We start from the raw sequence: 27077 nt of genomic DNA on the forward strand, positions 1-27077 counted from the left end.
GGGTTGATCTCCTCAGGAGAGGATTGAGGCTGTGGCAATGGTCCCTGATGACACCTGGTTTCAGGCTCTTCTGTCCCAGCAGTCCGGGCCTGTGGACCCTGCTCAGAGCCTCCAGGATTCCCCGCTCAGCCTCCTGCTCCTCTCTCTGTGTGAGTCCTGGTTCTGCCTGACCACTGCTGGCTCCATCTACCTGCGGATGCCTGAAACCCCTTTCTGGCTCCCCTGCAAAGTGAGCCGAACCTGGTGATGAGTACAGGCCTGCTCCTCCTGGGTCTCTGGTGAGGGGATGGGCCAGGTCAGCTATTCTCTGAGCAGCCACCCTGGGGCATGGTCCCCTGTGATGTCCAACTCAGAGAGGGTGTATGAAGTCAGAAGGGGAGAAGAAATGGCTGCCAGATAGGCAGACCTGTGGGACACCTCATCCCAGAGCCAGATTGGAAATACAACTAAGTTAGAACATTCACTGGAATTACCAAGTGAGGTCCAGCGGAGGATGTGACTTATAACAGGAAGAAAGTAAACAACTAGAGACAGGCAGGAAGGGGGAGGTTGTGAGAGGAGGAGAGCTGGGCGAGGAGGGAGCACTGTGTTACAAGAGCATACAATGGAGCAGTGACGGTCTCTTCAATAAATGGTGTTGGGAAAACTGGACAGGCACATACAAAAAAACGAAGCTAGACTACCAACTTACACCATACACAAGAATAAACTCAAAATGGATAAAAGACTAAAATGCAAGATGTAAAACCGTAAAAGTCCTAGAAGGAACTATAGGCACCAAAATCTCAGACAAAAAATGAACAAAAATAGACCTGGAGACATAGAAGCATGATTTAGACCAGAGGTTCCCAAACTTGTTTGTGCCGTAGACCCCTTGCCATGTTTTTCGGTTTTGGGTAGACCCCCTACTTACCTGATATTGATTTTTTTGTAAATTTCTAACTGTAGTGAAGTTTAGTGTTAAAATTTAATAAAAAATAATGTACCTACTTTTCTCTGGCATTCTCAAACAAAATAACACTGATTCACTATAATTTGTATGATAAACTACCAGTTTATATTTTTTAAAATATTTTCTCAGCACTTTCCTATTCAAGATTCAGGAAACGAATGAACGTATTTTTCTCACATTCATATTTATAGAGTGACGAATTGAACAAGTCGGTGCAAGTTCGCGAAGCTTTGAGACAAAAATTGGCAAGAATGTTTACTGCGCGTATGCTTGTAACAAGATGATACTGGTATATCATTATGTGCAGGTTTTTATCCTACAACTTACACAATTTTATAGAGATATATAATAAATTTTTTACTTCATAGGTACTTTTATAAATAATTTATATGTTTTTATATTATAAGATAATATGATGTAAGTAAATAGGTACTATCAGTGTATGTTGAGATCCACTATCGTGGACCCCCATTTTCATTTCATGGACCCCCAAATTTTTTTTTCGCTGACGTAGACCCCTTGCAGGTTGTCATAGACCCCTGGGGGTCGATATAGACCACTTTGGGAATCACTGGTTTAGACTGTTGAACCTCAGAAGGAAGGCAGGGGAGGTGGGTGGAAAGAGATCAACCAATGGAGTTACGCATGAACATAATCTGGGGACACAGACCATGAGGTGGTGAGGACCTGGAGGGCGAGGGGGGTGGGGAGTGTGGCGGGCTGGAAGAGGTCAATGGTGGAAAAGGGCACTTATGTAATACTTTCAACAATAAAGATAAAATGTAAAGAGAAAGAATGAATGTAGTCCAAAAACCCAACAGCCTCCACTGTGTTGTGCTCTATGATCACATATACTTTCCCAGCATTGTCACTCCCTTTTACAGATGGGCAAACTGAGGCACAGAGCAGTGAGGAACGTGTCCAAGGTCATACAGCTACTTTTGTGTTTATTTGTAAAAAAATAGGTTTTGTTGCTTTTTTAAACACAAAACCACAATAATATTATCGGCGATTTCTGAATAATTGTCCTGGCTGGTGCTGCATGCCCAGCTGTCAGGTAGCTGTACCAGGACTTGGGTGCTGGTTCAAAGGCCACCCGCCTCTCTGTGCTAGTGGAACAGGCACAGGCACACTTGTCCCCACTCAGACCTGGGGGCTGCACCTTGGACCAGGGCCCGGCACCCTGTGTGCTGCAGGAATGGCTCTGGGGACTCCAAACCTCATGGGCGGGGAGACAGAAGGTGCAGGTCATTCTTACCTTGACATGTGTTCTCGCTCGCATTACGGAACTCTACTCCCCGAGAAAGAAGCCTGTATCCTGGTCTGCATGTGCAGTAGTAGCTCCCCTTCGTGTTACGGCAGTCTGCGGCGTTTCCACAGGTTACTTTTGCGGGTTGTTTACATTCGTCAATGTCTGGAATAAAACAGGGTAAAGGGTCACCTCCCAAAGCCATGAGTGCCCTCAGGGCAGAGAGCCTGGTCCCATACCCAGCATGGAGTCAGTGTCTTTTGGGAAATAATTAGACTCAGGCAACACTGCTGCAGCTGGAGCAAGCCACTCCTGAAACCCACCCAATTGGCTCTGTTCTGCCTGTCCCCTGGATTTGGATCCAGGAGCAAGTGCTGAAGTGGTGGGTGGGTGGAAGCTCTGCATCCCGCTCCCCCGTTCTGGAAGGGTAAACTGAGGCACAGGTTCCAGGCTCCTAGAGACCCAGCTTCTCCCTCTGTATGAAGCCATGTTCATTCACTTCTCATTTTCCACCTTCATGTCTTTTTCTTTCTCTTTTCTCTGTGCTTCATGATGGTCTGAGCACAAAGGCTGAGGCCACCAACCACCATTCCATCGCCATGTAGCTCTCCACCACCCAAGCCTTTGTACCTTCACAAATATCCGCTCGGCTGACTTCAGTCTTTCCAGATAGAGATTGGAATCCTGGGTTACAGCGACAGAAAGTGCCATTGATACATGAGGAGTTTGGAGGGCACTTCTGGGTACACGCAGAGGCTGTGGGACAGAGACCAAGGTCAGGAGATGAGGGTGAGCCAGAGGCTGGGAGGGGACTTGGGAGGGGCAACCCTGAGCTTCCCCTGCAGCAGGCCTTTCCCTGCCTGGGCTGAGAGGTGCAGGTGGGGGATGGGACTCTGGCTGTGGACGGAGTTACTCCCAGCAGACTCACCCCTGGCGCTCTGGGGTCCTTCTTCCAACAGAATCAGCAAGACACACAGGGCTGGAACAGAGAGATGGGAGTCAGGGGGGCACAGAACAGGGAGGGAGGCCTGAGGGGGACACATCTGAGGGAAGGGGCTGCTCCCCCCTCCAGGCTCGGGCTCTGTCCATTGCTCAAGGAGAGAGTGGCCGGTGGCCCCTCCCTGGCCTCCAGTGCCCTGGCCAGAGGGTCCGCACCCCTCGCCTGAGGGGGGCTTCCAGGCACTGAGGGATGGGAGGGGCCGAGCCTGGCAGGGGACTTGGCTTCTGCTGACCTGTGGGCAGCAGTTCAGGAGACATACTGGAGCCAGGTGGCCTTGGCTCTACTCCCAGACCCTGGTCAGTGCCTCAGTTTCCCTTTCTGTAGAATGGGGATGAGGAGGGGGCTCTTTTCCTAGAGTGTGAGAGTCAAGCACACAAGCACTGCCTGGTGTGTCAGAGTGCTTGCTGCTTCCATTTCTTTATGTAAAAATGAAGGGGTTGGGCCAGCTGTCCTCTCAGATCTCCCAAAGCTAAGGTGCTCCAGCCACACCCCTCCTCAGGGGCACAGGTGCAAGCACACTGCACCCACACCTGTCAGCCACAGGACCAGCTCAGGACCCCGTGGTGACATTTCACCCCCTGGCTCCCTGCTCACAGGAAGATGCTGGGGCTCAGGTTAGGGGTGGAGCTACATGGGTCCCCCAATCCTGCTCTTCCTGCATCTCAGGGGCACCCCATCCCAGGGCATGTCCTGGGTTCTCCTTAAGTCAGCAGGGGGTCTAGAGATGAGGACCCGTACACCACAGAGAGAGACAAGGAGACAGATGGAGAGAAAATAAGGAGACAGAGAGAGAGAGAGAGAGAGAGAGAGAGAGAGAGAGAGAGAGAGAGAGAGAGAGAGAGAAATGGAGAGATAAGCAGAGAGGCAGAGTTAAGAAGCCAGTGATCTAGAGAGTAGGACAGAGAAATAGGGAACTCCTAGAAAGGAAGAGATACAAATGAGGAGATTAGATAGAGACACAGAGAGATAGATTGAGAGCCAGATAGAGAAATGGAAGGGGAAGAGAGGGAGGGAGGAAGGGTGCCTGGGCAGCAGTTGGGTGTTGGGAGGGCTTGAGGGATTCAACTAGTCCTTACAGGTCCAGAGATTCTGGGGAGGCAGTTCAGACCCAGATAATCCAGGGAGAACAGATGGGGGCAGCGGGTGGAGGGATGGGGGCCAGGGAGACAGGGCAAGAGTGAGTCACCTCCTGGGCCAAAGGAAGGGATAACTCAGGGCTCCCAGTCCCCCATGGAGGGGCTCCCAGGGGGATTTGGGGTCAGTCAGTGTGAGCACAACTTGAGGAGCTGTGAAGGGTGCAGACTGGAGGGTCCTCTGAGCACTCAGTCCCAGTGTCCAATCTTGATACCCTTCAGGCCAGCAGAGGGCAAAGACCCCCACACCCTCTCTGAGGTCCTCACAGATGAGGTAAACTGAGGCTGGACTTTCTGTCTCTCTCCTCTCTGGCCACAGGGTTTGGTTAGTTCTCTCTTTGGTGGAAACCCACTTGCTCTTTATAGGACAGACCACAAAATGAAATTCCCTGGCAGGGCGGGCCCTGGGCCAAATCGTCCCCAGCTCCCAAAGCCCCAGTGGCGACGTCCATGCTCACAACCGCCCAAGGAGACAGAGGCTCTGTTTATGTCCATTCTGCAGATGGACAAACTGAGGCTCAGAGCCCAGGAAAGGCTTATGGAGAATCTGGTGAGAGGGGGCTGGGGAAGATGGAAGTGAGGGGTAAGTTCCCCAGACCCTGCAGGGAGGGGGTCTCTGTGCTGAGCTGGTCTTTCCTGCCCCACCACAGAGGCTGCTGGGCCAGAGCCCACCTGGGGCCCAGGAAGGCCCCCAAACAGGAGCCTGGAGAGGGGGCAGGTCGCCTGCTCCCAGTCCCATCTGTGTGCATTCCCCTAGCTGAGCCCTGGGCAGTCAGATCCTGCCTGGGGCCCTGGGGCAGGGGTGGGGCCGGCATTCTCTCCTGGCTCTTCCTGCTATGGACTACCCCTCCCCCCCCAGCCCATTGCCAGATTCTCCAGTGAATAGTAATATTAACAACAACAACAACAACAACAATAATGTTCACTTAATTCTTACTGTGAACCAGGACTCAACCCTTAGCACAGCCTGTAAGTAGAAACCAGTCTTGCTCTGCCCCATTTCACAGACCTGGAAAGTGAGGATCAGGGGCTCTGTGACTTGGCCCCCTGACACATTGCCCCCTGCAGGTGAGCTCCACACAGACCGGGAAAATTTACTAAAAATCATCCAATTGCAATCATGCAACAGGCGAATTACATGCTATGGAAATTACACCTCGCTTCTATAAAGCTTTACAAAACAGCTCAAGCCTGGCACCATGGGCCCGCACAGGGATCCCCATCCCTATGGCCTGGGGAAGTTCTGAGTGGCACCCCAAATGTCACTTCTTCACTCTCTTTGTTGCCTGGTTGCCCAGGCTACAAGCTGCCTTGATAACCCTTAGAGCAGTCATTCTCAACCTTCCTAATGCTTCGACCCTTTAATACAGTTCCTCATGTGGTGACCCCCAATCATAAAATTATTTTCGTTGCTTCTTCATAACTGTAATGTTGCTACTGTTAATGAATTGTAATGTAAATGTTTGTTTTCTGATGGTCTTAGGCGACCTTTGTGAATGGGTCCTTCGACCCCCAAAGTGGTCGCCACCCACAGGTTGAGAACTGCTGCCTTAGAGTGACCCTCGCTGGGTGGGGCAGGAAGGGAGGCAAGGGGCAAGTCACAGCAGAGCTCTGGCTCAACCCACAGCGGCAAAGCCCTTCAACACACAGCTGAGTCCCTGCTGGCTTCCAGGGGAGGAAAAATGAGGACTCTCTGGGGCTTCCCCTGCCACACAATGGGAGACATGTGGGCTTCATCCCATTGTGGAAGGCCCCTCCCCCCCTTAGCTCCCTAGCCCCCTCTCTGCCCTCTGTTAAGAGTGACTTCCTCACCGAAACCGGTTTGGCTTAGTGGATAGAGCGATGGTCTGCAGACTCAAGGGTCCCAGGTTCGATTCTGGTCAAGGGCATGTACCTTGTACCATGGTTGTGGGTACATCCCGGTGGGGAGTGTGTGGAAGGCAGCTGGTTGGTGTATCTCTCTCATCAATGTTTCTAGCTCTCTATCCCTCTCCCTTCCTCTCTGTGAAAAATCAATAAAATATTAATTAAAAAAAAGAGTGACTTCCTGAGGGGGTCACAGCACCCATTCGCCCCCCTCTCTTCCATTGGCTCCAGTTTTCTCTCTTAGGGATCTGCTTCCAAAGTGGAGGGAGCTTGGAGATCCCTCTGGGGGTGGGGAACAGACCCGGGCACTGCCAGCTGCTCTCCCATGTGCCATGGCTCCCTGGTTCCAGCCTAACCATGTGGCTTCCTCCATGTCAGGCCCCAGAGCTGCCAGCGGTGTCTCCTATGTCTCCTCGGTGGGGGGTGGGCAGATAAGGGAGTGGAGGCACCAAAGAGGTGCTGCCAGGAGCTCTCTTACCCCTCCATTAGGGGCCCCAAATTCTTACCCTGTAGGATGTGAAAGGCGCTGAGGTGGGGGCCTCCCATGGTCTGGGCAGTGCAGTTCTGTATTCACAGGCTGGGCAGCTCTGCATCCTCCTTTGGCCTCCTGACCCTTATACAGTGTGCAATTGGGGGTGCCCCAGGCCCCTCCCCGGAACTGGTGGGGCAACTGGAGGCCTACAGGAAGCGAGTAAAAACACAGATTGGGGTGGGGGTGTGTGTGTGCAAAGGTACTGGCGTGCGCCCCCTTTCTTCCCTTTCCAGCGCACATTACAGCTGTGTCTCCTGCTCTCAGATCCTTGGCCTGCAGCTCCATCATTTCAATTTCTGACAAATTCTGGGGCTCTTGGCACTCCTCCCAGGTAAATAGGGCCAGGCAAGAGGGCGCGGTTCCTCTGCTGGGAAACTTGCATTTCAGGGGAGCTTGCCTGTTAACCTGCAGAGAATCACATGATAGGAAAGCTGTTTCCTTTTTGAATAAGTCACATGCCTGGCTTGTCTCCAGGGCCATCTTGCACTTTTTAAAATATGCTATTATTTATAAAGTGCCTACTCCGGGCCGGCCTGACTGCAGGCGCTGTGTCCATGTCAACCTGGTGACTGAAACAACTGTGAGGCGATGAGGCTCTGCTCCCCATTTAGGGGGGTGGGGAGCGGAGGCACAGCTAACCTGCAGTTCTGCAGAGGCCCAGGGCAGGAGAAAGTCTCTGCCCGGGTGCTAATGTGTCTCTAACACCTAGTGGCCCTGAGGTTTATCCAGCTAGGAACCACCCATGGTGTTACACATTTCCTTGTGTTATTATTTTAGTTTATGGAGGCCCAGGGCAACAAAAAGGGTCTGTCAGTGATAACATTATTAATGTAAAAACATTCACACCTGATTAGAATTTTTGTGAGTTTATTTGATCCAAACAGTCCACAATTGCCGGGAAGCAGAATCTCAAGGGATTGGGATGATGTTCTGGAGCAGTGTTTCCCAAACTTTTGACATATGTGTACCCCTTCTATAATTTTTGTAACGCTGAGTACCCCTCGTACTCATGAGAACCTAAAATTAGGCACAGCTAAGCACGGTGCAGTGCATATCCCCACCAAACTCCGGTGCAACGTGTACCCCCACCAAACTCTTCCCGTACCCCTGGGGGTACGAGTACCACACTTTGAGAAACACTGCTCTGGAGAATGGCAGTTCTTCACCTTGTTGTATAGAAGGAGACATAAGTGGGTTACATGGAATCCATTGGTGATAGATGAGGGAGGTGGGAGAAAGCAAAGCAGGGAAACCTCTGGGATTGGATAAAAAGTAAAATGATAGACACTTACTTCTTTTACTTAGGTGGGTGCAGGATAGTTAACTGTCAACAATGAACCTGATAACAATAACAATGAAGGAACTTAAGGTCTCTGTCCAGGTTCCCAGGCATTTGGCTGTGCCTGAAGGGCCTGTAAAACAGGGAACTAACAAGTTACCCTGACATTTCACAAGAATGTTATCTTAGATGCAAAAAGACAATACACTTAGTTTAGATAAAGGTTGACCTTTATCAGGGAAGAATCTGTTTTAGGACATGACTACCCACTATAAACTGCTTTTAGTTAAAATTTTGATTTTAGAGCAGTGGTTCCCAACATGGGCATACATCCCACAGGGGGTACATTAATTTTTAAAGGGGGCAATTAGAGAATGAGTTACCAACAGTGAATTTTTTGCATTGCTTATGGTTCTAGCGGCCTGATATATATATAATCCTATCTAATAAAGAGAAAATATGGTAATTGAGCCATTGCATCAACAGTCAATAAGAAGGGAATATGCTAATTGATTGCCCCACCCTCAAAGATGGCAGTGCTCACAGCTACAAGATGGCAGCACCCAGTCCCCTTTGCCCACAGAGCCGCTCAAGACTGGCCCAAGGCACAGGTAACCAGGGCTGGCTGAGGCTTGAGCTGCTGGCAGTGGCAGCAGCAGAGGTGTGATGGGGCATCACCTTTCCCTGATTGCCGAGTCACCTCCCGCCTCGAGGGCTCCCAGACTGTGAGGGGGGGCAGGCCAGGCTGAGGGAACCCCCACTTCAGGGTATGAATTTTCATGCACCGGGCCTCTAGTATATACATTATATATATTGTGACATTTATGAATTTCAGTTCTCTATTATATGTTTTGAAACTTTATTTGCTATTTTTTCATATCACTTCAAATCATTGTTATTCTTTTAAAACAATTTCTTAGTGATTTCTTTCTCAGTTCTTCAACTGTCCTTTCATTCTTTTATTTTTCTCTTTCATGAATGCTATGTTCTCCCCAACAATGTTGGGAACCATTGTTTCAGACCATTCTTTGTGGTTACTTTGAGAAGGCTAAAAGGCTAATTCCAATGTAACCCTAATGTTTAGGGGGCTAGCAATCTGAATTCGTGCCAGTGACCTAATATACATTCTTGATAACCTATAATGAAGTCACTGCCCCTTTCTTCACAATCTGGTCTTGTAAGACCTGTTACCTAAATGGTCACATTTTACAGAGGCCATACAGGGGTCTTCAAACTACGGCCCGCGGGCCACATGCGGCCCGCAGAGGAGTCTGATCCGGCCCACCAGGTTTTTTGGGCAGTGAGCGCAGCCGAGGTGTTACAGTAGGAATTAGTAGTTCATATAGTCCGGCCCTCCAGCTCTCTGAGGGACCGTGATCTGGCCCCCACTTTAAAAAGTTTGAGGACCCCTGCTAAACCATGAACAATACATACCTCCCAGAGGGGGTTATCAGTGCTGGTGCCAGGCCAGGCCCTTAGATGTGGTCTCAAGACCCCATCCCAACACATGGGGCTTTTGTCCTGGTGCCCGGCACATTTGGCTGAGGGGTCCATAAAAAGGGAACTTACAAGTTACCCTGACATTTCACAAGGATGTTATTTTAAATGCAAAAAGATAATAGATTCAGTTAAGGTAGAGGTTGACCTTTATCTGGGAAGAATCTGTTTGAGGACATGACTACACACTATAAACTGCTTTTAGTTAAAATTTTAATTTTAGAGCACTGGTTCCCAACATGAGACACATATCCCACAGGGAGTTAATTTGATTTTTAAGGGGGTCATTTCGCAAAAAAAAGTGATTTTTTTGGATGCAAAAGGTCCACAAGTCCCATTCATATTTGGGGGACAAAGAAACTAAAGGGGATAAAAGGAGAGCTCCCATCATGTTGATTTGCTCAGACTTTGGAGACAACTCCTCTGAGACCACCGGTGTAATAAAGCTGTGTAACTCCATTTCTCTAAGCATTGCTTGGGTTTCTTCGGTCTTTGACAATAACTTTAGGTCTTTGAGTTTTCAAAACCACCATGCAGACCTTCCCTGAGCTTTTCAGGTTAGCATGCGGCCGTTTTTTTTCTGTCTACACCATCAAAATGTAGTTTCCTTTTATTTATTTTTATATATATTTCTAAAATATTTATTTTATTGATTTTTTACAGAGAGGAAAGGAGAGGGATAGAGAGTTAGAAACATCGATGAGAGAGAATCAGCTGCCTTTTGCACACCTCCTACTGGGGATGTGCCCACAACCCAGGTACAGGCCCTTGACCGCAATCAAACCCGGGACCTTTCAGTCCTCAGGCCGATGCTCTATCCACTGAGCCAAACCGGTTTTGGCAAAATGCAGTTTCCTTTTAAATGAACTATTCAAGGATGCAAAAGTGTAGAAAATATCATGTAAAGTTAAGTGGGTTCTCCTGAAAGTTCCCATCTCTGTCCATCTCACATTGGAAGAAGTCCAATCTTGTCTTCAGCAGGGTCAGAATTAAGGTCATTGCCCAGAACTTCTGTTCCTTATTAAAACCCAGTCCAGTCCAGCTATGGGCCGTGCAGCTGCTTAAGATCACATGGCTATTGTGGATGAAAGGGGCCACATACTAACGTGACAAGCTCAGGGAAGGCCTGCCTGGCAGTCTTGCAAACTCAAAGACCTAAAGTAACTGAAAAATGGACTTTGAAAGAACTGACTCCATCCTGTCCTCTTGCCTTCTATCTGAACCATAGTCACTCCATTTTATTCCCATAAATTTTGTAAGAACTGCCTTTTAGGGTTTCCCTATGAGCACAGATGTTCCCCTTGTTCTGTTAATGCCAGAATGTAACTAAACCAGGTAAGTAACTATGCTATTTCTAGCTTCTGTAAATGTGCTTGCTTAAATAATGGAAAATAAGACACTTAGAAAAAAAGTGGGTTTGGGGGGGGGGGGGCTGTAAATCTGAGCCTGTGACAGAAATCTGGTGTACATTTTTATTGGTCTACGGTCCGGTCATTCCTCTCTCTCTCTCTCTCTCTCTCTCTCTCTCTCTCTCTCTCTCTCTCTCTTTCTCTCTCTCCCTCTCTCTCTCTCTCTCTCTCTCTCTCTCTCTCTCTCTCTCTCTCTCTCTCTCTCTCTATATATATATATATATATATATATATATATATTGATTTTTTACAGAGAGGAAGGTAGAGGGATAGAGAGTCAGAAACATTGATGAGAGAGAAACATCGATCAGCTGCCTCTTGGACACCCCCCACTGGAGATGTGCCCGCAACCAAGGTACATGCCCCCAACAGGAATCGAACCTGGAACCTTTCAGTCTGCAGGACGACGCTCTATCCACTGAGCCAAACCTGTCTTGGCTCATTGCTCCCTCTTAATTGTCCATCTTACAGGACTGTTTGCTTAAGCATTGTTCCCATTTTGGAAAGGCCATAAACTATAAAACCCCCAGACAGAGTTGTCAGGGCTGATGCCAGGCCAGGCCTGGAGATATGGTCTCACTGCACCAATCCCAGAGTTTTCCCCCTCTTTTTGCTTTTATAAGCTTACCCTTAACTTCACTTTGGGACTGCGAGGTTTGGGGAGGCGTTAGCCCTTTGCAGTCGTCAGCTTTTGAAATAAAGGCTCCAAAATTCAACCCTCTTACTATAGTGTTTTCTGTAGGACTCACTGAATTTCAATATAACATCACCACAAAGGATGGTCTGAAATGAAACTTTTAACTAAAAGTTTAGTTAAACTATGGTGGGTAGTCACCTCCTAGGCCAGTATCTTCATTGACAAGGTCAACCTTTACCTTAAGTGAGCCGATCAATCTGTCTTTTTGCATCTATGATGACATCCTTGAAATGTCTGGGTAACTTGTAACTTCCCTTTTTCCCGGCCCCTTGGGGCACAACCTAATGCACCAGGACATTACCACAAAATCCCTTCATTTTTATTGTTATTATGTTAATTGTTAACTGTTAGCTGTCCTACACCCACCTAAGTTTGTGTCTGTCCTTTAACTTCTTACCCAATCCCAGGGATTCTCCGCCCCCCCCCTCTGCTTTCTTCTCTCTAATCTATCACCAATGGATTTCATGTAACCACCTACCACCCTTCCTTTGATTTCAATGTATAAAAATAGACGAGAAACCGCCTTTCTCTGGAGCAGTATCCCAACCTGTTGAGATATTGCTTCCCAGCAATTGTTGACATTTTGGCTCAAGTAAACGCACAAAAATTCTTCACATGTTTGAATGTTTTTACGTTAACACTATGGAGGCAAAGCACAGGAACACATGGGTTTGTGTGGGTCACAGAGAAGAGAGAGCACAAGAAGAAGAACAAGTAAGAGAGAGAGAGAGAGAAAGAGAGAGAGAGAGAGAGAGAGAGAGAGAGAGAGAGAGAGAGAGAGAGAGAGAGAGAGGGAGAACTCCTTGTCTGGGGATTTTATCCTTTTAACATTTTGTGAGTTTCTAGCGGGGTCCATCCCTTAGCCCAGTAATGAGGAACCTTTTTCTTCCAAGGGCCATTTGGAAATTTATAAGACCACTTGCAGGCCATACAAAATTTTTATCAACTTAAAAATTAGCCTGCTATATTTGGTCAAACATTTAATTTCCTCACCCCTAATGCCTTGACAGGAACAGACCAAGTGATTTTGAGGGTCCAACATCCCCACCCCTGCTAGCCAATCCGTTGTTCCCACGCTAGACTGATAGGAGACCACCTTCTCCACTTCACCTGACTTCACTGCGCACGTGCCTCTCTCCCTTTGTGCTATCCCTTCCCCAGCGGAGTGATCTGCAGGGAATGGACAGTGGTTCCCCGAGGAGCGTGTGAACCTGTAGTTTCTGAGTAAAGCTGCCCAGATGATCATTCTTATATCTGGCTTTCCCTTTGTTCTTTCTATGATTAATATTAACTAGTGAAATTAAGACAATAACACAGTGTGGTTACTTTATGTCCCTGAGTTTGTAAGGCCTGCCATGCAGGCCTCCCTGAGCTTGAAAGTTTAGCATGTAGCTCCTTTTTGGTCCACCCTCCACATGACTCAAAGGTGCCTGGGACTGACTGCCTGACTCAAGGTACCTCCCTCCTTTGCTCAAGAATCCTCCATGGCTCCCACCTCACTCAGTGTAAGCCTCCAGTGGTGCAGAGAACTCTGTAAACTCTGCCCTGTCACCTCCCTGCCCTCAGCCCCCTCCTCAGCCACCTTAGTCACTGGGCTACTGTATTCCTTATGGAAAACAGCAGGGACACTGGACCTCAGTGTCTGACCTTTACAAGGGCAGCTATCTCTGCCTGGAGCACCTGGCCCTGATAATCTCCTGGCTCCCTCCCTCCTGCCCTTCATGTCTTTGTTCAAACATTCCCTGACCTATCTCCCAAGTCTGATTCGTAATCCTCCCCCATCCGCAGCAACCCTGATTGCCCCCCACTTTCCCCATTCTCTGTAGCACCTCATCAGATCTTGTCATGGAATTTACCTGCTTCCCTGTTCACTGTCTGCCCTCTCCCCGCACCTCCCAAGACCATGAGCCCTGAGGGCAGGACTTTGACACCTTTGTGTCTCTGCACTGGGCAGGTTCCAGTGAGCGATCCCACCCCTGCTGCTGCCACCCCTGAAGGAAACCCCCTCAGGCTTCCTGATCTGGCCCCACTGGAGTGTCCCCATTCCCCCCCTCCTTCCTTCAAGTTCCAGCCCTGCTGACCCATCTGGCAGCTCCTCGAACAACCTGTGACCTCTGTTCCACATAGTGTGAGGCAGGGACAGGGGTCCCCATTAATCAGATGGGAAATGGGCACGGGGGCTGGGGCCACTGGCCTGAGATTCCTCAGAGGCTAGGAAGTGGCTGACCAGGATTATCTAACCAATAACAATAAGAGTATACTTTTATATAGTATATATATTATATTATATTATATTATATATATTATATTATATATATTATATTATATTATATTATATTATATTATATTATATTATATTATAATGTTATGTTATATTACATTTATTATATTGTTATGTTATGCTATGTTATGTTATGTTATGTTATGTTATGTTATAATATAATATAATATAATATAAGTAACCCTGCATATGAATCTGTTCACCAGTAGCTTGCCAGTAGCTCACTGCCACCCTCCAGTAGCTCTCTGCCTGCTGTCCCACCCTCAAGTAGTTCCCTTCAAACCCTTTCCCTCACCCCTCCTCATAGCTTGCTGCCCTGCCCCCTCCTATAATTCTCTGCCACCCACTTGTAGCCACTGCCCACCCTCCTGCTGTTCCATGATCCAGTCATTATTTGGTCTGTCATTACACTTCATGATGTTACGACCATTTGCATATTACATCTTCATTATATAAGATTATATTACATATATTATATTATATTACATTATATTAATTATATTATATTATATTATACTAGAGGCCCATTACAGGAAGATTCTTGCAAGAATAGGGCTTCCTTCGGCCTTGTCCATTGCCCCACCTGCTTCCCTCCCTTCTTCTCAGCCCTGCTACTTCCCACCCACCTGCTTCCATTGCTTCTCCACAGCCGGTCCTGCTTCCTGCCCTGCTTGCTTTCCTCCCTTGGCCACCTCACTGCTTGTTCTCCACAGCTTTGCTCCCTTCTGCAGTGCTCGGCTTCCTTCTAGGCTGTCTTCAGTCTTTGCTCTGTGCCTGGATATGCAAATTAATGGACATCTTGGTTAGGTTAATTTGCATACTTTCTCCTGATTGGCTGGTGGGCGTGGCTTGCGGGCATAGTGGAGGTACAGTCAATTTGCATATCACTCCTTTATTAGATTGGACTAGAGGCCTGGTTCATGAAATTCTTGCACAGAGGGGTGGTGTCCCTCAGCCCAGCCTGCATGCTCTCTCATCTAGGATTCCTCTCACAATTAGGACTGCTAGCTCCCAACTGCTCACCTGCCTGCCTGCTTGATTGCCCCTAACTGCTTCTGCCTGCCAGACTGATCACCTCTAACCACTCCCCTGCCAGCCTGATTGCCCTTAACTGCACTTCCCTGCTGACCCAATAACCCTTATCTGTCCTTCCCTACAGGCCTGATTGCCCCTAACTGTCCTCTTCTATTGGCCTGATTGCCCCTAACTGCCTTGCCTTGAAGGCCTAACTGTCCTCCTGCAGACCTGATCACCCCTAACTTCTCTCCCTTGTCAGCCTGGTCACTCCTAACTGCTCTCCCCTGCTGACCTGATTGCTCCTTACTGCTCTCCTATGCAGGCCTGATCTCCCACAACTGCCCTCCCTGCTGGTCATCTTGTGGCAGCCATCTTGTGTGTTGGAGTGATGGTCAATTTGTATATTATCTCTTTATTAGATAGGATTTTGTTATACTAGAGGTCCAGTGCACAAAATTCATGCACTGGTGTGGTCCCTACGCCTGGCTGGTGAGTGAAGCATGAAAATCTAATGAGAGAAAATCATCAATTGGCTACCTCTTACATGAGCCCTACTGAGGATCAAGCACACAACCCAGACATGTGCCTGGAGCAGAAATTGTACTGTGGCCTCCTGGTTCATAGGTTGATGCTCAGTCTCTGAGCTACACCGTCTGGGCGTACCAATGGTCTTTAAGGCAGCCCAGGAACACGATGGCCATTATGACTTTAATGGAACCTTAATGCTCCCTCCACAACTGGATAGAGTTGATCGGAATATTACACAACTGTGAGAAAGAACCACAGGGATATGAAATGAGATGGCTGGGTCTTAACAACATACTCCTCTCTTTATTCTAATCACTGAGTAACATAGAAATATCTTAATTTGCTTGATGAATTTTGTAGTAGAATCTTATTTTTCAGCTTTACTGAGTTATAATTATTAAGTAAAATGAAAATATATTTACAAGGTATGACCTAATGATTTGGTTGTAGCAGAATCTTGAACAAAAAGAAGTCCCCAGAGCCTCATATAAAAGCCACCTTTGTCATAAAGCTCAGACACAGAGAAAATGAAAAAAGGTTTGGCATACAGATGTGCAAGAAAAGAAACACACCACAAAATGAATGAGAGAATAGGAAATAGAATTTGAGGTGGTGGAGGGAGAGATCAGGGATATGTCTCAGTTCTTGGTGTGGGGTAAATTGAGAGGGTCCTTATAGGACTAAAACACCATACATACATACATACATACATACATACATATATATATACATACATACATACATACATACATACATACAAAGATAAATATATAAATAAAGTAAACTAAACCTGTCATGGGAAATTGATTCTGTGAATCTAAGACCCTATAAAACTCTTCCTGGAACTTTTAAAATGTGTTAAGTCTCTAATGAGAAGTGGTTAGAGGAAGAAGAGGAAAGAGATATGGAAAGAGGTGCCCAGGGTGTGAGTGGCCAGAGGAGGCGACCTAGCTGGGCAAGGGGATCCGCTTGGGGGGAACAGGGGGAAAGCTGTGGAGGAACTTCCAGCGGCCAACAGAAAGCTGTGGGGTGAGGAGCTGGAACACTCTGCTGTTTTGGTGTCTTTCTGGAAGCTCGCAGCCTCTTCCTTATTCTGCAAGGGCTCTTGGGAGTGACAGGCTGGAGCCTGACAGTGCCCAGTGATGAGGGGTTCCCACCTCCAGGGACCCTGCAAGGGGGTTACAGAATGTGGGCAGGGTGGGGAAGGAAGGGGTTTAGACTGAGTGCCCAGGTCAACCTCTCTCCGTGCCTAAGTTTCCCCAGCTGGACCCCCATCACTGGTTTTAGGGGTCTTAGGCAATGGTGCTGATGGTTATGACCAGTCTCAGAAAGAAGTTGAACTGTATTTGTCCTGTCCTCTTCTATTTTCCCCTTGTGGATTTTTGGCTCAGAATTTCTTTTTCAGGAAAAAGGGGCATCAGGTTTCCTCTGTAGCTGTCCATTTTTTAACTGAATTGTTTGTTTTTTTAAAAAAATATATTTTATTGATTTTTTACAAGAGAGGAAGGGAGAGAGAGAGTTAGAAACATTGATCAGCTGCCTCCTGCACACCCCTCCTGGGGATGTGCCCTCAGCCAAGGTACATGCCCTTGACCAGAATCAAACCTGGGACCTTTCAGTCAGCAGGCCGATGCTCTATCCTCTGAGCCAAACCGATTTTGGCAGAATTGGTGTTTGTTTGTTTATTTATTTATTTATTTATTTATTTATTTATTTATTTTTTATGTCGAGCTGTATGAGTTATTGCTAAATTTTGTATTAACCCCTTACTAGCTATATCATTTGCACATATTATCTCATATTTAGTAGGTTGCTTTTTTGACTTGTTGGTATTTTTGTTTTTGCTGTTGTTTTGTGCTGTGTAAAGATGTTTCATGAAGTCCCATTTATTTTTTAAAATATTTATTGTTGAAAGTATTACATATGTCCTATTTTTGTTCCATTGACCCCTTCTAGCCTGTCCCTGCCCACACCCCAGGCTTCCACCCCCATATTGTCTGTGTCCATGGGTCATGCATATATACATACAAGTTCATTGGTTGATTTCTTCTCACCTGCTCACTCTCCTCTGCCTTTTGTTTATTTTTGATGACTGGCCAACGTTATGTTAAAGTCAGCTGATTTGCAAACACATCTAATTTACTTCTTTAATCATCCTATGCGATGAAAAATGACATATTACAGTTTTCTGGGGCTAGGATGCTAGCATGCTTTGTAGGTGCTCATCCTGCCTACTATAAAATCTTTTTCAGTAATATACTATTTGGTCTCTCAAGGACACTTATAGAAAAGAATTGAAGGAGGCATTTCCAGAAATATATTATATCCTTCAAGAATCCTTAATGTAAATATACAATGAATTTATAATAGCCTCTCCAATGAGTAAATGCCCTATTTATTAAAAAACTACAAGCAACTATGATTTTTCTGTTGTTTGTTCAGAAAATCTAAAACTACCTGCACCTGACTCTGTTAAAGAACCTCAGCCTTCTACTCAAAGAGTGGTCCTCTGGTTAGGACCTGCAGCATCAACAGCACATGGGTGACTGTGATTCTCAGCATCTCAAGCCCACTGGGACCTGATCCTTCAGATTCTGCATTTGAACTAGACTCCTGGGTGACTCGTATGCACAGTGAAGTTGGAGAAGTGCTGGTCTGGACTAGGTGATCTCACCTGTTCATGCTGACTATTGAGGCAGGAAAATCACATGTGTTGGGCATTGTTCAGCAGCAGCCTTCAGACATTGCCAAATAGCCCTTGAGACACAGTCACCTCTGATTGAGAATCACTGCCCCACAGTGAAAGCTAGAGGCATCCTGACAGAATTCTTTTCAGCTTGGCCTCTGAGCAGATCAGTAATCTCATTTGAGCCCTATTCCTGCAATGGGGAATAGAGAATGAACTTTTCTAAAAATTAAATCAGATAATTCCTATAAAATGCTTAGCTCAAGCCCTGTGGCATAACAATATCTAAATATATCTCTTATTGTTAATTAATATTTTAAAATATGGTTTTGTTGATGTTTCTTCAGAGTGAGAGAGAGAAACATTGATGATATAGAAACACCAGTTGCCTGCTTCCTGTATACCCCCTACTGGGGATCGAGCCCACACATAAGACATATGCCTTGACAGGAATCAAACTAGCATCTTCTCAGTGCATTGATGAGAGAGCAACATTGATCAGCTGCCTCCTGCACACCCCAGCCCCCCCTGGGTGTGCGCCTGCAACCAAAGCACATGGCCTTGACTGGAATCGAACCTGGGACCCTTTAGTCCACAGGCGATGCTCTATTTACTGAGCCAAACTGGTTTCTGCTAATGCACACTCTTGCTAGCTGATAATTCACTCCATTTGTGAAAGAATGTAGGAGGCTGCAGCTTGATTCTGTATGTAGTTAATATGTAGAAGGCTAACAGCCTGACTCTGTACCTAGTTAATCAGTATCCTAATGCACATTAGGTTAGCCCATAATCAAGTCACTGCCCCTTCCTTAATTATCTGGTCTTGCAAGACCTATTTATCTAGATACTCCCAATTTACAAGGGCCATAACAGCTTAACTAGAGTGAAGTCACTGGGGCATCCAGGATAGACATTAGATACAATCTAAACTAACCATTTTAATGGACTCAGAAGGAGCTGTGAAAGTGCACCACAGAATCTTGGTAGTCAAGAAACAAGAAAACTCAGAAATATATAAGGAGAAAATATAATTGTATAAGTTGTTCAGAATCTGGATATTTGAGTCTCCTAAACTAGCAGTGCTGCTTTGAATAAAGGCTTACTTTCCTGAACCTTTGAGTGTTCAACTGTTCCTTCTTCTGTGCCAATTCCACAAGCCATACTGGCCTTGATAATTAATATATTATAAGGTACCAAATGACAGGTCTTAACTTGTGATCCAATTTGATAAAAGGGTAATATGCAAATTAACCATCACTCCATCACACAGATGGTGACACCTATAGCCACAAGATGGTGGTACCCAGTCCTCTTAGAGTCCTGGGGGCAGGGGGGATGGAGAGGGGGGCGGTTGCTGAGAGTGGGCAGTGTGAGTGGCCTGGCGGAGTGCATTCTTCATCACTGTGCCCGGTTCAGGGCAGGGACATGGACAGGGACAGGGGGGCCAGCCCAAGGCCTCCGTGATCAAGCGCAGGCCCGGAGAGGAGATGGCGGGCTTGTATCCCACGGAGGCTGTGCGGGTCCCTCCCACCTCCTGTGGAATCAGTGTGGGTTCTTCCTGGCTCCGGTGGAAGCGGTGAGGCTCCAGGCAGCGTGCAGCGGTTCCCACTTAAGCTGCAGGTGCCTTACTGCACGCGATATTGCGTGATGGGCTACTACCGTGTTTCCCCGAAAATAAGACATCCTCCGAAAATAAGACCTACTTACAGGTTTCCTTCTGAGTGAAATATAAGGCATCCCCCCTGAAAATACGCCCCCCCGTAGGCTACACATGAGAGATTTGGTCCACTTATTCTGAAAGAAATGGAGTCACAAGAAATTCACCAGGAAATTCAGGAATTGGATTGTTATGATGATGTTCCAGAAAATGATGACATGATTTTCATTGAATAAATGAGTAAATTCTTGATACTATAGGATTCACAGTTTGTCTGGTTTGTGTTGACAACTACTGTACTACCGTACCATAGACAGGTAATACATTTTTTTAATTTTCATTTAACAATAAATGTGTACATTTTCTTCTTCATGGAAAAATAAGACATCCCCTGAAAATACAACGTAGCTCATCTTTGGGAGCAAAAATTAATATAAGACACTGTCTTATTTTCGGGGAAACGGGGTAGTATAAGTATAAAATCCTTAATTATTTTGATAAATGTGTCAGGAAGCCAAAGAATGTGGAGCCCTGGATTGCATACCAAAGGAGCATAGTTCTGCTTTGTTGAAAAGAATAGCAACTTTCCAGAGATATCAGGTCAGTGTCCCACCCTAATCAGACATTGAAGAATCTGTGAAATCAAGGATCGGATATGGTAGTTAGAAAGCATATGAGATTAAGACAAGGAGTCATAAAAACTAAAATAACGACTTCCAACCTGGCCTTTTGAGATCAGAGAATCCTTAAGTAACATTTCCTTTGTTTTTCCAGAGGCCCAGAGTGAAATCACGTGCTTACATATTGGAAAAACATGAGGGAAATGTGCCTGATAAGCTGTAAATATCCCCCCTGTGCAGTCCACAGCCTATACAGCACTGGCAGGCAGGGCATGGCTGTTGCTTTTGATTCCAAAGCTGGCTCAGGAACTGATGCTTCACTCCTTCCTGATGTCTTGTATGGGGCAGAGCTTCAGTCTCCATCATCAACCATCCAGTGAGCAATCAGACTTCCACACGGAGACATTCCTCTCGAGACCCCATGAGTCTGGGAGGCCAGTAGGTACATCAGGAGAGAGTCAGAGAGGATGGAACATTTCAGCTTTTACCTGAGTCACCTGAGAGCGCCAATAGCCTAGCCCAGAGACAAGAGACCATTCTGTCTGCATTCCTAGTTAACAATATGTAATTTATTGAACTCATTAAGAAAGATGTGATTTGATTGATTCTGCACTACAAGGACCATAGTTGACAATTAAGTGATGGGTATGCATATATAGTTGACTGACACTGTAGAATGAGGGAGATGCATGAAGTGATCGCAGTAAAATGACAATGTATCAGATATTTGTTTTTTATGGAAGAGGTAATTGGGTATTAGGTGGAAAAACAGTGCAGTGGACAGAGAGTGTTTGCATTAAATTTCAATGGTGGTGTGTATTTGAGCATGTTAATTGAAAAATTCCTGACCAGTGAAGGTAGGTTGCATATTGCAGAGCAGTTCCTGAAATATTCATTGCAGTATCTCCTCTCATTAAGTTCCTTGATGGCAAGGAACTGCTATATTCATTTTTGTGTAACTGGCAGCCAAGACACATTAATTGCACAGAAAAGGCTGCATCAGGCAGAAATTTGGAAAGAAAAATTAAGATATGGCGAAGTGGGCATTGGTGATTCTTGGACCTGGCGTGTTGACTTGCTTCAAAGACGATGGATGGGTGGATGGATGGATGGATGGATGGATGGAACAAGCCACGATTAAAGTTATTTGTGACTGAGTCATGTTGTTCTAAAGAGAAGAGTAAGAGAAAAAGATGGGAAAGAAAGTGTTAGTATTCTATATTTGTGCATTAATTACAACTTCTTTGCATACAACTTCATATTTATGCCATTTCCATATGCTATGAACACTAACATGTTCTCAATTCAGGTATCTACTGTTTAATGTCAGTTATTCTTAAAAAGAAGATGCACACAAAACTGTCCATTTTGACCCTATAGTCTATTATTTTAAACTAAAGGCCCAGGGTACGAATTCATACACCAGAGGGAACCATCAGCCTGGCTTGCAGGATTGGGCCAAAACCAGCTCTTTGACTTTCCCCGAGGGGTCCTGGATTGAGAGAGCATGCAGGTCAGGCTGAGAGACCCTGCTGGAGCATGATCAGGGCTGGGGAAAGATGTGGGAAGTGGTCCAGCCTGAGAGGGACCATGGAAGGGCTCCAGGGCATGTCTAGCCTGTGTCACCCAGTCCCAATCTGCTGGACCCCAACAGCAAGCTAGCTAGCTGGTTGGAGAGTCTGCCCTCTGGTGGTTAGTGCTCATCATAGTGAGCAGTTGAGCTGCCTTAACATATCATTAGCATATTGCACTTCCTTTGAATGGCCGACCAGACACTTAGTGTATTAGGCTTTTATTATATAGGTGGGAAAGACTGTATTATAACTCTCCACCAATTTCCTGAAATATAGCTAAAACCAATTAAAGATTTATGTGTCAGTAATAAATATCATGTTAGAATATAAAATACTTAAAAACAGCACTTCCTATTGACTGCCAAATGAACATAGTTGTTAACAGTAGTTTGGTTAGAAGTCATACTTCTACTTCATTGCTTACATTTCCAAGATTTTCTTTTTTTACTCCCTGGTCTATTGGAGGACTCACCCATTGTAGAAAACAAACTTTTAGTTTTAGCAAAATGTAATACGTCTGGAAGAAACAAGTTCAGGATGAGCACACATAGTAAGGAATGACTGACATTGAGTGTGATGTTATGATGGCCTCTCTTAGCACGAGCAATATCTGAGACACACACTTTCCTTTGTTTTCACTTGGGGCACTTTTCCTAAACACTGTTTTATTTTAAATCATGTATTTAGCTCAAAGTGTAAAGTTTTCCTGTGTAATAATGGACCAGAAAATATTATATTGAGAGATATACCCATTTATGAAAGTTTAGACATTACCAAAAAACAAACAGACAAACAAACAGAAAACCCCCCAAAAATCAAACGAACAAAAACAAAAACAATAACAACTGCATTCTAGTGGGAAAGGTTTAACTAGGGAAATAGTCTGTAAATATGCCCATGTTTTTCTTCCTTCCTTCCTTCCTTCCTTCCTTCCTTCCTTCCTTCCTTCCTTCCTTTCTCTCTCTCTCTCTCTCTCTCTCTGTCTTTTTTTCTTATTGAGGTAGCATTGGTTAATAACATTATATGTTATAATGTTAACATTATAAATAATTTTTTAAAATTCAGCAATAATATTCTGAGTTTCTATCTGAAGGGTATAAAAATGAATTTAAAAAGATAGGTATATCCCTATGTTCATTGCAGTACTATTTATAATAGTCAAGATATGTAAACAACCAATTTGTCCAGTGAAGGAAGAATTGATAAAAAATAGATGTGGGACATATATACAATGGAATACTATTCAGTCATAGAAAAGATTAAATATTGCCATTTGCAACATCAATCCTGAGAGTATTAGGACATAAAAGAAATAAGTGAGACAGAAAAGGACAAAAATAATATCATTTTACCTGTTTTTCTTTAATCACTCACCTTTAGGTTTCTTATAATTGACTTAATTTTCTCTTTTCTGCTGTCAATCCATCATCTTTTACCTGGGGAAGAGATGAAACTAATATGACGGAAATGGCTAATAAATAAATAAATAAATATTCAAGTATTTTATCAGTTTTTCTGGAAAATTTAAAGGAACATTTATGTATCTTTAAACAATTATTCTTTTGTCACATTGTTTTCTCTGTATGCATACATAAACAGACAAATGCACTTTTACTTAATATCAAATTTCCAAACTTATGTAATATATGAAATTCACTTAACATAAATGAAATCATTTTAAAGTGCATGATTCAATGGCATTTAGTACATTTGTTACATGCAATCTTTCCCTCTATCTAGTTCTAAACCATTTTCATCTCCTCAAAGAAGACTCATGTTCATTAGGTAGTCATTTCCCATCACCCTCTCCAAGCTCCTGGCAACAACCAATCTACTGTTTGTCTCCACAGATTTACTTATACTGAATATTTCATATCAATAGAATTGTCCAATATACAATATAACCTATTATATCTGATTTTTTTTACTTTTTTATAATTTAATAAATTATACCTGAATTTATTTTTATTTGTTTTAGAGGATCATTCATGCTATAGTAATGTTACTAGTTGAATTCTATACCCTCAAAATTTATATATTGACATCCTAACTTCCAGGAGCTCAACACACGACTATACTTAGACAAAGAGTTTTTAAAAGAGGTTTGAAGTTAAAATAAGTACATCAGGGTGAGCTCTAACACAATGTGACTTGTGTCCTTACTCAAAGAATGGAGATTAGGGGTAATGTCAGCAAGATGGCAGGATAGGAAGCTCCAGACTTCCTTCCCCTCATGGCTACATCAACTCAATAACAATACATGAATCCATTTCCTTTGTGAAAAATCCAGAGATCACTTGAGAGGCTCCTATACTGCAGCTGCATCGAGTATGACATGGCATTGAAGCCAGACGGAAAATTCATGGCACCATTTTGTCACAGGAGATGACTGAATTGTACCGCCGGCATTCTAATATTTTGAGGGTCTGTCTGAGGGACTGGGTTTTGTCTGCCCGATAATGAGCACTGATGGAAAGGTGCCACAAGTTGGGAGGCATTGAGAACAAAGGGAATGGATTGGACCAGAACACACTCACTGCCCACTGGCCTTTCTCTACTTCAGCACAGAGCAAATGAAGAACAAATGGTGCAGCTGCTGTAGAAAACAGTACGGAGTTTCCTCAAAAAATTAAAAATGGGCCTTGGCCAGTGTGGCTCAGTTGGTTGAGGTATTGTCCCAGACTCTGAAAGGTTGTGGGTTGGATTCCTGATCAGGGAGCATTCCTGGGTTGTAAATTCTATCTTTAGTCAGGGAGGGTACAGAAGCAGCCAATTAGTGTTTTGTCCTCACACCTCTCTCTGTCTCTCTCTCCCTTCTCCTCTTTCTCCAAGCAGGCTCTTGGGTGAATATTAGAAGTTTTTAAAAAACAACAACAATGGAATTAAAAAACAAGAACAAAGGAATTGTTTAAAAAGACAACAACAATTAAAAAACAACAACAGTTGTTAAAAAACAATTACAATGGAATTAAAAAACAACAACAATGGAATTACCGTATGACCAAGAGATTCCACTTCCGGGAATATATCTAAAGAAACTCAAAACACTAATTCAAAAGAATATGTGCACTGCTATGTTCATTGCAGTATTATATACAATAGTCAAGATTTGGAAGCACCCAAAGCGTCCATCAGTAGTGTAGTGGATAAAAAAAGCTATTGGTACATTTACATAATGGAATACCATGTGGATATTAAAAAAAGAAGGAAATCTTATTCTTTACAGCAGCATGCATGGACCTCACCATTGCTATAGAAAGTGAAGTAAGAAGACAAATACCATATGATTTCACATATATATGGAATCTAATTAACAAATTAATTTAGCAAAATAGAAATAGAAGCATAGATATTTAGAACAGATTGACAGCTATTAATTGGAAGGGTTTTGGGGAGTTGGGTGAAAAAAAGTTGAAGAGATTAAGCAAAAATATATATATTGTATATACATATGGCATATAAACATGAACAAAAGTATGGTGATAGCAAGAGGGAAAATTGGTTGGGGAGAGGTGGAAATGGGCAAAGGGGGATAAATGGATGCAAAGAGAATATGCTTTGGGTGGTGAACACACGATGTAGTGTGCAGATGATGTATTATTGAGTTGCACACTTGAAACCTGTTTTTTTTTTTTTTTTTTTTTTAAAAACAAAACAAAACAAATATCACCCAAAATTCAACAAGAAAGAAGATTAATAATGTCCTTTGGGAAATTATTCAGAACTTAACACAACAAAAAGTACATGTAATGGGTTTAACACAGGAATAGCATTATTTCATTTGTGTTTTGAAAGAATCCCCCTGATTCTGTATAAAAAGGCATTGGAAGGTGACAAGAGTAGGAAGGGGTAGTCAGTCAGAAGGGCATTGCAGTTGTTCAGACATGAAAATGGAAGCCTGGCTCAGGAGGGGATGATGGAGACTGAGCCATCTGGCCACATGAGGGACATACTGAGAAGATAAGAACAATAGGATTGTCTAATGTATATGTTTCAGTGGAAAATAAGGTAACCATGGAGTAACATTCAGGTTTCAAACTTGTGCAATGAAATGGCTGTAGTGCCATTCAGAGAGGGAAAGACACCATGAAAAAGGATGGCATTAGGGTGAAGATGGTGAGTCATAATTTGGAAGGCGGAGTTTAAGTTGTCTTGGTAATATCAAAGATGTCAAGTAACTGGAAATATTCCTGTAGTTCTCAGAGCTAGAGAAACATATGTGGCCGTCATTTGCATCTATATGGTGACTGACTCTAAGGAATGAATTCCTTGCCTGGGAAACAGAATTTAAATTGGTTGAAGCCATAAAAGAATCAAAGAGAGAAAAGCTAGAGATAATGGAGAAAGACATGATCGAGCGGCATTCAAGTAGATTCTAGACAGGATAAGGATGGAGTGTTTCATGAGAAAGCATGATAAATAGTGTAAGAAGTTTCTGGAAGGATTTTATGGGTACAGAGATCATCGGAAAGCTAAGAGATACTTGCTTTGGTAGAATGATGGGGGAAAGAAATCAAAATACATGAATTGAGGGAATGAATTTAAGGCAAGGAAAAGAAGAGAGAGAAAAGTCAACTCTTGGCTGATAGCTAAAAGGATATGGTAGGCCAAGTAGTACCTGTTTGTAAGATGAAAAAAAATTAAGCATTTTGCTACAGCATTGGGAAGAATGCTTTTGAGAAAGTCAGGGAAGAAAGAAGGGGATTAGGGTGGGAGAAAAACAAGGAGGGAGGAGGGAGAATGTGTGAACAATGGTGTAAGGATAATTAATAAGGCAAGAATGTTAGGTGAAGGTGAAAGTTGTCTTCAGAGAGAAGGGAAATGGTGTGAATGATATAGCAATGCGGAGAAGGTGCATGCTAATGTATGCGTGTTTGAGACGGTGCAGTTCATAGTCATTGCAATGTCTCAGATTTTCTCTGTGGAATATGTGGGAAGAATATTTGCTGAGAAATGGAGAGAAGATAAAAGATTCAACAGTGAAACCACTGCTTGTGGCATGTGGGTGTACAGGTGAAAGATATACAGGACTTTATGGGAGTATAGTAGGTTCCTTTTTTAATACGCTTTTTTTATTTGAGAGAGAGTGAGGAAGTTAGA

At 44.4% G+C, this 27077-nt stretch overlaps 1 protein-coding gene across 1 annotated transcript in view; it reads right to left on the reverse strand.

The window, feature by feature from the left end:
* The window catches only part of LOC311623595 (adhesion G protein-coupled receptor E2-like), a 236445-nt gene that overhangs the window by 84321 nt on the left and 125047 nt on the right, over positions 1 to 27077 (reverse strand). The window lies entirely within an intron of this gene.

The sequence above is a fragment of the Pipistrellus hanaki genome (assembly GCF_964339955.1).
Source record: "Pipistrellus hanaki genome assembly, chromosome: 5".
NCBI classification, from domain to species: Eukaryota; Metazoa; Chordata; class Mammalia; order Chiroptera; family Vespertilionidae; genus Pipistrellus; species Pipistrellus hanaki.